The following is a 12310-nucleotide window of genomic DNA, read 5'->3' as shown; positions in this document are numbered from 1 at the left end:
TTTCAACTGTCCGTCGTAAATCGTGGGATCGCCTCGCTTGAAATTGATTAAAACGACTCCCATGTGAGACCCGCCCAGGAGCCCCCCCCCCCCCTCTCCAGGTTGAGAGGCGGAATTGAGAAAGGAAAAAAAAAAAGCTACTGAATGAGAAGCTCTTTAATACATGTATATCTTTGCATCCATTCCTACTTCCTGTTCAAATACTATAGTAAACAATACAGTTCTATTGTCTCTTACCTTAGCTTGGGGGGGGAGGCCATATACCAAAGGGATAATACTGATACTCGGTAATAAGAACAATATAATATAATTGTTAGTTGCCATGTGTTCCAGGGTATTACTGAACAAACTGTAAAGTTATAACGAATGGACATTGTAATAAAAATGTCTTGCTACACAACAAGAGTTTGTATAATTTCAGCTTGATATGTTCATGAAAAGTTGTCCAAATAAATGATTCCAATTGTTACCTACGAAAGTGTGGCTGGGATTTGACCATGAAGCAAGATGTGCACTCCATGTAGTGGTTTATCATCATGCAAATATCATTAGCCACAAATACAACAGCGCACTTTATCGTGTGCAATATAATTAGAAGACTAAAGCTTGACTTCCGAGTCCGAAGATGAATAAAGAGTGTAGTATTTCATATGGCTACTCAGCACCAGCTGGCATCTACATATTTTACCACAACCAACACAGACATAATCATTGTTCGCCGGTGGTCAATCTAAACGTCTGTCCTCGGCAGTGGATTTTCTTTTGGTCTCCAATGTGTAATCCTCGGGTTTGCAATATAATATAATGTAATATAGTGTAATGCTGAAATATATTTCCATACTAAATTACATACATTACATTTCTCTCTTTCACACTCTCTCTCTCTGTCTTTTTCAGTCTTTCTCTCTCCCCCTCTCTCTTTACTCTTCCACCCTCTCTATCTATCTATCTATCTATCTATCTATCTATCTGTCGGTCTGTCTGTCTGTCTGTCGGTCGGTCTGTCTGTCTGTCTCTTCTCTCTCTCTCTCTCTCTTTCTCTCGCTCCTAATTCTGAGTAACACTTTAGTGACGACGTTAGTTTGCTAGGACCCAGGACTTAATGTAGTTATCGCCCTTGTGTACCGGTCAGCATGGACAGTTTGCGTGGACTCTGACAATAAAGCACCGACCCGGGGCTATTCCAGACCACTCAATAAAAAGATGGAAGGACACGTTTACCACCTCCCCATATACACCCACTCTCACAAGCACTCACACACACACACAAACACACACTCTACACAGGCACACACACATCTTCTATGGGCTCTATTCAGCCCATATTTGTGCCCCCTTGCTTGAGTCTCTTGCCTCATCTTCTGTCCAGTCAGTTCTTCCCCCTCCCAAATCTCGCTCTGGCCACGTCTGCTGACGCTGGTCAATTCTAAACAAACAGACTTGATAGACCTACTCTGTCTCAAGGCACCAATCAGAGGGGTAACTTAGGACCCCCCCCCCTTTTTTTTTCCTCCTTTATATATATATATATATATATATATATATATATGACCCATCACTGACTCAGCATTTATTACATTTGTCCTCATTGTGTAACTAAGATGTTTCCTTCTGGGGCCAACGCCATGCAGCCTAATTAGCCGTGTATTTTATTATTACTTAAATCATGTTTAAAATATGTACATGCATTCAGTACGCATATTTAATTTTAAAAACTAAAGATGTAGAATGTAGACTTTCACAAGACTAAAAGTTGCCGATTCACCTATTCAGACCACGAAACAGTGAACTCTATTTTTCAGTAGCACTATTTTTTTTTTTTTTTTTTAGCGTAACTGACTACAGACTAACTGACGGACAGTTTTCATATTAAAAAAAATTGAAATGGCTATGGCACCACTAAGAAAAAATAATACTTTCTTGATTTAATTCTCTGTGAGATAATTTTAGAACTTACAAATAAATAGCGATGTTATTGTTTCTCTTAGCAACTTTGACAGATCAAAGCATGTTAATAGAGCAATAATAATACTAATATAGTTCTAAAATGTGTTGTATCTGTGACTGTAGGTTTTGGTACTATGACCTACTACTTGAGAAACGTCAGCAACACTGTGTGTGTGTGTGTGATTGTGTGTGTGTGTTCGTATTCTTCTTTAACCCTTAAAATTCTGCGGCTCCTACTTAAGTAGCAGAGAACAGGAAAGATAATCCTCTATCAATATTAGTCCCCAATGACTTGGGTGACTTCCCTTAGTTCTACAGTGAAAGCCGGTGCCACTGTGGATTGGGAAAGAGGAAGGATACAAGATTAAAAATGTCCGCCCCCATTCTTACCCCCCTTTGTGAATGATTTGTTTGGAGTTAGTTCCCATTTGGTGTATCTGTAGATCTTTGTTCTATCTGTTAACCAACGAACTAAAGTGTTCAGTTTTGTAAAGAAATAAGTGGTGCTAATAGCGTAGTTCTAGATCATATACCGGTTTGAGAAATAGGTAGATAGGTAGATAGATAGATAGATAAATAGATAGATAGATAGATAGATAGATATTATTATTATTATTATTATTATTATAGCTTTTATATAGCGCTACTTTCATGCTTATATCATGCTCAGAGCGCTTTTGGTCCAATCTCATTTGTGGACCAGTGGGGAGGGGGTATGTAGGAGTTGGTTTTTCGTGCTGCCTTTAGGCGCTCAGTAAACACAACTCTGCCCGAGTCGGGTGTCGAACCTCGAGCCCCCTTCTAGGTAGCCAAGCCAAGTTCAAGCGCACTTGGCCTCTCGACCACGCTTTCCACCGATAGATAGATAAATGGACTGATTGACAGAGTGCCTGATTGATTGATTTATTGATTGTATTGGTTGGTTGAATGATCTATTGTTATTAAAAAAGAAATGAGAGAATAAGATATTCTAGATTTAAATTGTTTGTTACATTGCTAAAGTTAGTTAACTATTGTGAAACCGCTAGTTTAATCATGTGGTGGTGACTAGACCTGTTAATTTAATCATGTGGTAGTGACTAGATCTGTTAATTTAATCATTTAGTGGTGACTAGATATGTTAATTTAATCATGTGGTGGTGACTAGATATGCTAGTTAATCATGTGGTAGTGACTAGATATGCTAATTTAATCATGCTGTTGTGACTAGATATGCTACTGTAATCATGTGGAGGTGACTAGAACTGCTAGTTTAATCATGTAGTAGTCACTAGATCTGCTAGTATAATCATGTGGTAGTCACTAGATCTGCTAGTTTAATCATGTGATAGTCACTAGATCTGCTAGTATAATCATGTGATAGTCACTAGATCTGCTAGTTTAATCATGTAGTAGTCACTAGATCTGCTAGTATAATCATGTGATAGTCACTAGATCTGCTAGTATAATCATGTGGTAGTCACTAGATCTGCTAGTTTAATCATGTGATAGTCACTAGATCTGCTAGTATAATCATGTGATAGTCACTAGATCTGCTAGTATAATCATGTGGTAGTCACTAGATCTGCTAGTATAATCATGTGGTAGTCACTAGACCTGCTAGTTTAATCATGTGATAGTCACTAGATCTGCTAGTATAATCATGTGATAGTCACTAGATCTGCTAGTATAATCATGTGATAGTCACTAGATCTGCTAGTATAATCATGTGGTAGTCACTAGATCTGCTAGTATAATCATGTGGTAGTCACTAGACCTGCTAGTTTAATCATGTGATAGTCACTAGATCTGCTAGTATAATCATGTGATAGTCACTAGATCTGCTAGTATAATCATGTGGTAGTCACTAGATCTGCTAGTATAATCATGTGATAGTCACTAGACCTGCTAGTTTAATCATGTGATAGTCACTAGATCTGCTAGTATAATCATGTGATAGTCACTAGATCTGCTAGTATAATCATGTGATAGTCACTAGACCTGCTAGTTTAATCATGTGATAGTCACTAGATCTGCTAGTATAATCATGTGATAGTCACTAGATCTGCTAGTATAATCATGTGGTAGTCACTAGACCTGCTAGTATAATCATGTGGTAGTCACTAGATCTGCTAGTATAATCATGTGGTAGCGACTAGATCTGCTAGTATAATCATGTAGTAGTCACTAGATCTGCTAGTATAATCATGTGGTAGCGACTAGATCCGCTAGTGTAAATATTGTGCGATGATTGGATTCAAAAATGTCATGAAAGCACTAAATAAGAAGAAAACAACTCGATATTATTTTTAAATCATTCAGTTTTCTATTGACAGTGTTCTAGCTTTGTAATACAAAAACAATGCCATTCTTCTTCGTGTATTTGATATCAGTAGTGCTCCCTTTACCTAAAACCATAACTCAACATTTCTCATGGTACACAGTGTCTTGTACAAGAGTTGTTTTCTTAGAGGCCAATATTCTATTTTGAGCATTAGTTTGAGGGCGATGACAACATACGCTTTAGACATTATTAACCGATGTAGTTCTTGAAGAACTGACCACTGTCCTGTTAAGTAACGGTTAAATGGCGCAAGGGAAATAACTCAACAAATGTCAAATTGCACACAGAGCGCTGACCGGATGATCTGTGATGAGAGGTGAGAAGAAGCACTACGTCTGTGTTTGTGTTGTGTATCTCTGTGTTTGTGTTGTGTGTCTCTGTGTTTGTGTTGTGTGTCTCTGTGTTTGTGTTGTGTGTCTCTGTGTTTGTGTTGTGTGTCTCTGTGTTTGTGTTGTGTGTCTCTGTGTTTGTGTTGTGTGTCTCTGTGTTTGTGTTGTGTGTCTCTGTGTTCTTGTCCATGTGTGTGCTTGTGTGTGGTTAAACAATTTTATATAATTTTCAAACTATTCCGTTTCATTACTTTCATTTGCTATCATTTGCTAAAATACAATTTTCACAAAATATTTTGTGTTGTCCAATGGGTCAGTTGCTCCCAGTCCAGAGCAAACAAGTCAGTACAAATTAAGCTCCTACTTCACAATTTACGGATAATTAAAAATTTTACACAATTATTTCTAGTCGATGACAATACATGAATCAATTTAAAATAATAACCAACCAATTAGTTACTAAATTAGTGGTTATTAAATAATTTTGTTTTATAAAGAAAAATGCAGTACACTAATCCATAATTTTGATACATGACAGTGATTTGCGGTTCTTAACCCTAGATTAGCTCTGTTTTAAAAAAAAAATGAATTGTATTTTGTTTATTTTAACCCTAAGTTACGTCCACCGTTCATAGTACACTAAACTTGGTCTTGTGCCTTCAGTAGTCGCTTATTTAATCTACGTAAACATAACATTCTAGCCATTGTTAATACACACACATTGAAAATCTGACATATTCGATACCGACTGAATCCCTTCGATTCTTGGTACCGTAATCGACAATTCTAGATCGTGTTTATTATGTTACAATAGAGAGAAAGGGAATAAGACATAACCTGGTGGTATCTTGTATCTAGTATTGTTTCAACCCAGGGCCCGCGGACCAGATCATCTTTTACGTTTATTTGTTTTTATTTTTTTTTTAATCAGAGGTGCTCAATGCACTATAATGTTTCCTACGCTGCGGGCTTTAAGACATAACCTCATACGTAACGCCCATGCCTATGGTATTACTAATTGGGTTACAAAGGACATCAATTTTGAGAACCATCGGTTGAATCTGTACTTCCTGGGCTTGAGTTCCAGCCGGAGTTGTCTACACTTACAGGTGAAGGCAATGTTTTGTTTTTCCTTGGTCTCACAGCTAGTCTCTACCTATCAATGGAAGAACAGTAAGCTACTAAGCTAGAGGGGATCAGGAAAAGGTAAGGGTGGGGGGGGCGAGGTTCGCGTGGCAGAGGAGCGCGGGGAGGTCAAATGAAGTAAGAAAAAAAAAGGGGTGGGGTAGGTGGTAAAGAAATACTTTTAATTCCAAAGGTGTGAAACATTACTATGTGGTCCCCGCATACCTAGAGGGGAGGGGGAACTCTTATTGAGAGGGAAGTTATCCTCATACTAACATTAGTGTTGAAATAAATAGCTCTTGTGAGAAGAGTCGGAGAGAGGGTGAAAAGAGAGAGAGAGGGAGAGAGAAAAACAGTGTGTGTGTGTAAAGGTAGACATTAAGTCTGAATTCTGTTGTTACCCATGAGCACGAAGAGAGAGAAAGGGGGGGGGGGCGTTTTTTTAAAGCGGTCCGATCACTTAATTTTGACTCGGGCCAGTACAAGTACAAAGTAACAAGTCCAGCTAAAGACATGACCTCGATCTGGCGCTCCATCAACACTCTGCAAGAGAGGATTCGAACTTCTCAAGTTCTCATTCAACTGGGGTTCGATGATGGTGATGACCGTTTGGCGGCTTGTTTGCTGACAAACTTCATTATAATACGCCCCTGAATGGAAGAGAATTAAATCTAGATTTTTATCTGACAGATTTTGTTTAAAATGTCATTCAATAACTAAATGCATTTTTTTGTCCCCATCCTAAAACGCGGGATCACCTCTCTTAAAAATGATTGAAACTCCCATGCGATTTATGTTGTCAGTTGGAGGATTAGGATCCGCCACTGAGAGAGAAATAAGAATCTACCTTTATAATGATTTTTATTTTTATTTTCTGTTAATTTTGTTTAAATTACAGTTAGGGCAGCAGTGGTCTTGTGTTTTGTAACTGATGTCTCGATGTCTACAAACACAGAGACAAATCATCACACAGAGAGAGAGAGAGAGAGAGAGACAGAGAGAGAGAGAGAAAGAGACAGAGAGAGAGACAGAGAGAGACAGAGAGGGGATTGTTTTCTCCTGGAGTTTCTCCAGCATTGAAGATTTGTTTCAGACTTCTCGGCAACCTTCAGAAGGAAGTAGAGGCATAGAGGCGGGTCTATTCGAAAGGCTGATCTATTCGTAAGGCTGGTCTATTTGTAAGGCTGGTCTATTTGTAAGGCTGGTCTATTTGTAAGGCTGGTCTATTTGTAAGGCTGGTCTATTCGTAAGGCTGGTCTATTCGAAAGGCTGGTCTATTTGTAAGGCTGGTCTATTTGTAAGGCTGGTCTATTTGTAAGGCTGGTCTATTTGTAAGGCTGGTCTATTTGTAAGGCTGGTCTATTCGTAAGGCTGGTCTATTTGTAAGGCTGGTCTATTCGTAAGGCTGGTCTATTCGTAAGGCTGGTCTATTTGTAAGGCTGGTCTATTCGTAAGGCTGGTCTATTTGTAAGGCTGGTCTATTCGTAAGGCTGGTCTATTCGAAAGGCTGGTCTATTCGTAAGGCTGGTCTATTCGTAAGGCTGGTCTATTTGTAAGGCTGGTCTATTTGTAAGGCTGGTCTATTTGTAAGGCGGGTCTATTTGTAAGGCTGGTCTATTTGTAAGGCTGGTCTATTTGTAAGGCGGGTCTATTCGAAAGGCTGGTCTATTTGTAAGGCGGGTCTATTCGTAAGGCTGGTCTATTTGTAAGGCTGGTCTATTTGTAAGGCGGGTCTATTCGAAAGGCTGGTCTATTTGTAAGGCGGGTCTATTTGTAAGGCTGGTCTATTCATAAGGCTGGTCTATTCGTTGGGTTATATGCCAAGTTAGAATATTTGAAGGATGGACATTTCAAAAAAGGCTTTGATGTATGGCTCAAAGATCATAATTCTATAGTTCTATTAGTTCTCTTGTGATATTTATACGGCCTGCTACCAAATAATATTACTAATTTTAGGGTGTCCAAGATTATTTGGAAGGATGGTACAAATTGGACGACTGGAATAAATAAAACATCAGGGATATAATATGGACGTCTGTGATAAATTGAACGGTACGATAATAATTAAAACTGCCGACATTTGACAATTTCTTTTATGGATACTATCACATTGTTTATGTATTAAAAGAAGCAGGCAATACCGTAGAGACGCTGTTTTATTATTGTCAAGGTTTCGACCAATTGTTTCCTATAATGACGACCTTGTCACCTCGCTCTACGAGTTCCACTAGTCACTATATAATAGCAAACAGTAATGAGAGTGAAGCCTGTTGTGAAAGTGAATATAAAGTAAAGGAAGTATTTCTAGTGAAATACATACACACACAGCATTAACTGGGCGGCAACACTTTTTATTTCCATTTCATCATCACTCATTTCTTCTCTCTATCTGTGGGTGTGTGTGTGTTTTACCTGTGTCTCAGTCTTCAGCAGTAACTCTTTTCATTGCCTTCACCATCTCTTCCTCTACCTTTTGTTATTGTTCTCGCTTCTTCGTCTCTCTTTCTTTCCCCGTCTCTTTCTTCTTTCACTTACTCTCCTCTCTTGGACCAGTGTGGAGACCAGTTTGGTGGATACGCGAACCACTATTTGTAACCCTCACTTCGCTCTTTTCGGGCTTTAAAAAGAAATGAGCTCCCACTTCTCCGCGCCCACTCCTCCCTCCCTCTCTCTCCCTCCCTCTCTCTCCCTCCCTCTCTTTCTCTCTCCGGTCCCGATGGAGTTAAAATTGTGTGTATTCTAGTCATTCAACGAGTCTAACCGTCTGTCGACAGTCTGTAGAGAGACACAACTTAGTCATGGACGTAGCGGCCCAGCATTGCTGGTGAGGGGGGGGGGAGAGCGAGCCAGGCTTGAATAGACACGGGAAATGGGGGGGGGGGTTGAGGACGTTGAAGGAGTCATAAGAGAGTGAGAGGAGGGCATTAAGATCATGTGGGAGGAGGAATTCAAGCGGGGATACAAATGGCGGAGTGAGGAAGATATCACTAGGCGGACATTAGGAAGGAAAGTGTTAAACGCATGGAATTGACTGATTTACAACAAGTTTGGATGGCGATGTGACAGATTAGTTTCAAATGACACCTATTTACTTGTGTCGTGGCTGCTGAGACGTCAATAGAGAGTATTTACTTCAAATGTAAACATGTCCCTTCAAAATATATTCGCCTCTCTCTACACTTGATTTCTTGACATATTGACATGCCTTTACAAAGCTTCTATCAACTCACTCTGTCTGTCTAGTACAAATTTTGTACACGTTATTTCTCCCACTTCCCATTCTCGGATCAAGTTGAAATTGTACACAATTATTCATTTTACCTAACAAAACATTAATCAATTTAAAAAAGTAACCAATTAATTAACTAGTTGTAATTAATTATTTTATTTGATATCGTAAAGGAAAATACAAGCGTATATCAACTTACTCTAAGGAAAAGCCGCTACTACTTTTGTCTGGGTTGTCCGTACGTCTGTCTGTCACGGTTAGATCATAAAAACTAGAAAAAAATATTGAAAATCCGATTTCATGATATTTTGCGACGGCTACTTTTTATCGTCTGCAAAAGAAAACGGTTTTGTTATTAGTATGGTGGTAATTTTCCACATATTTCAAACAAGATGAAATAAATAGTGTTTAGAGTTATTTATTATTACTGTTCTAGTATAGCTGTCTCTGTTAATACTATTTATGTTACAGGCCCAATAAACATTTGACAACGTTAGGGACTTCTTTCAGAAGCCATAAATAAGAGATTTACCGCAGGTCAACCATACATTAGAACAGTGTTTCCCAAACTGTGTTCCCCGCACCCTGAAAAGTTGTTCTGTGAACTATTGGAATATTCACTAGTAGGCCAACTCTCTAAAAAAAAAAAAATAAGCAAAGTGTTCAGTTAAATACTCAGAAGGTGCGAAGTTTTCCTTTAATTAAAATGTTTGAGAAACACTGAATTAGAAGATCATTTAATCATAAAAATTATCAGTTTATTGAAAGCTTATGAATATTATCAATGTAATAAGAATAAAAAGGGTCAGCTGACCTAATATTACCACCACTACGACCACACCCCCCCCCCCCCCCCCACAGGTCTATATGGACAGAGAATGTGAAGAAGGAGTATGATGGTTGATTGTACTTCATTCGTTTCTGATATTCTTGCTGTCAATATTGAACCCTGCTTTTTAATCTGAATATCTTAGCAAACAGACGTCCTATTGGTGGACACTTCAGGTCTTTGTGATCTTGTCTTATTATAAGGTTCGGACGTCAGGAGATGGAAGCTAGCAGGTTTGAGACTTGGGACCATCATGGTGACAGACAGAAGCACATACTAGTCGATCATGCAGCCTGATAGTTTGTTTAATTAATTGCAGAATTGTTAGGGGGGGGGGGGAACCGGATTCCGGAAGTTGTACAATTTTCCAGATAAAATATTTCATTGCCCTGAATGTTTGAGACACGTGACAGGAACAAATTCATTAAAAATAGAATCAAATACAAGTAGTGTTTTAATTGTGTTTCATTTCTATCAGATCTTTGCCGCCCTCTGAGAATTAAGGGTGTTAGGTTGTTTTTTTCCGGCCGTGAGTTTTATGTCCCCCCCCCCCCACACACACACTTGGCTTGTTTCACCTCAGTCATGAGCTTACAGTTATGTATTTACCTGTGACGTAAACATTTGACATTCAACAGACCATGTCCAAGCCTGAAGGTAGTACATGTCTTTTTCATTTCCTGTTTCATCCTTGATTGATGCATGTCCTCATTTGCGGAACTCATTCTTTACAGATATGACCTTCACGTGACCCTGACCTTGGCATACGTTTGTTCGAGCTATGAGATCAATGATTACGTTGATAGATATAATGCTGGGATGTCGTGTGTGTGTGTACAGGGAATTGACTACTGATATACAAGTTTCTCACGTCATCGACACTAAATAACTGTTCAAAGTTTCAACTTGATCCGAGAACGAGAACGGGAAGTAGTTACATGCACAAGATTACACCCAGTCAGACAGATTGAGCTGATCCAACAACTAAAAAGTAACAGGAGACATAACTCTGCTAAGATATTGTTCCTATATAGGTCAGTCCGGTAATTTCTTTCAATGCTAGTAGAATGTAGGTCAGGTCATTGAGTGACACCAGGTCTGTGTTTAGCAGACGACATTTCGTTTGTTTTGTTTTATCGCGCTTGTTGTCGAGACACCTGTGTGACGTATTGTCAAGTCAGTTAGTGACAATCTCAGGTGACATGTTGAAGGTGTTTCATGTCAGATCTAGTCACTCGGTCCTAGAACTAAGTAAAACAGCCGCGTTGAATGTCTTTTTAATTATCCGGAGTGACAAATACCACAGGGGAGGGGGAGGTGCGCACACGGGGGAGATTTAAATAATTACTAGTGCAAGTTCGGCAGTTTTTGTTTGATGTTTGGTATCAGTGTTTTTATTCACATCTGCTTACAGTTACACGAATACATGGTGCATACTATCTAGAACTGACTTGATTTATACCATCGAGGACATACATGGTGCAAATATCGAGGACTTTCATGGTGTATATAGTGTGTATGACAGTTGTGTAACCTGAATTGTAATGTCGAAATGTCACTAAACTCTAAATTCTTCTTTAGACGTCCACTTAACACTAGGAAGATCACTTTTATAGACGTCACGTAGACCAGCTCATAGCCCTAACATTTCTACACTAATATCTTCTTGTGTCTGTCGGTCTGTCTGTCAGACCTGTCTCCCTGCCATTCAGCACGATGTATGGGATTTCCCCGAGCTCTGACATGCGCAAACAGACAGTTGTACTGGCTACACAACGCCAACATCGACCTCCCTCTCTTTCTTCCCCCTCCATCTGACTCTCTCCTTCCGCACCACACCCGCCGTTATACCTCCTTACTTCTCTTCGTGCCATCCTAACCAGGGGCGTCGTCTATCTAGACATTCAGGGAGCCGGTAGATACATATAGTGTCAGTGAAACAAAAACAGTTTGAACTTAAGCTCTGAAACAAATGACGAATACACATGTCACGTGACATATATTAGTAGAAATAGGCTGACTAGGGCGTGACTAGGGTACAATAGTTATTGAAAGAAGAAGATGAAGAACATTGTTAGACAGATAAGTTTCTACGAGGACTCGAACCACGGGCATCTGAAATGACCACTCCGCGTAACAGCGACCGTGTACCAGATGTTTTTATGTAATCATCCTAAGACAGTGTTTCCAAAACTGTGTTCCGCGGAGCCATAGTGTTCCGCCAGGCCTGAATAGGTGTGTCCACGAACTACTGGAATAATTAACTAGTAGGCCACCACTTGAATTAATCTCTCTAAAAAAAATCGTTCCGCTAAATATTCAGAATGTGTGTCTACCTGTGTGTCTGTCTGTTTGTCTACCTGTGTGTCTGCCTGTGTGTCTACCTGTGTGTCTGTCTGTGTGTCTACCTGTGTGTCTGCCTGTGTGTCTACCAAGTTTGTCTGCCTGTGTGTATACCAAGTTTGTCTGCCTGTGTGTCTACATTTGTGTCTGTCTGCTGCATGGTCGTGCGGGTTGCGCGCTGGAAG

The 12310-nt window shown here is 39.5% G+C and overlaps 1 protein-coding gene across 14 annotated transcripts in view; it reads left to right on the top strand.

The window, feature by feature from the left end:
* LOC106077154 (zinc finger MIZ domain-containing protein 1-like) overlaps positions 1–12310 on the top strand; it is a 389001-nt gene that overhangs the window by 275064 nt on the left and 101627 nt on the right. The window contains exon 1 of one of the 14 annotated variants that reach the window (XM_056021413.1): positions 4370–4586. The exons of the other annotated variants lie outside the window; for them this stretch is intronic. The gene's annotated coding sequence lies outside the window, so the exon portion shown is untranslated. Of the gene's footprint in view, positions 1–4369; positions 4587–12310 lie in introns of those variants that run through there. 14 annotated transcript variants of the gene reach the window in all.

Source organism: Biomphalaria glabrata, chromosome 2, assembly GCF_947242115.1.
Source record: "Biomphalaria glabrata chromosome 2, xgBioGlab47.1, whole genome shotgun sequence".
NCBI lineage: Eukaryota > Metazoa > Mollusca > Gastropoda > Planorbidae > Biomphalaria > Biomphalaria glabrata.
This window is presented reverse-complemented; position numbering and strand designations above follow the sequence as displayed.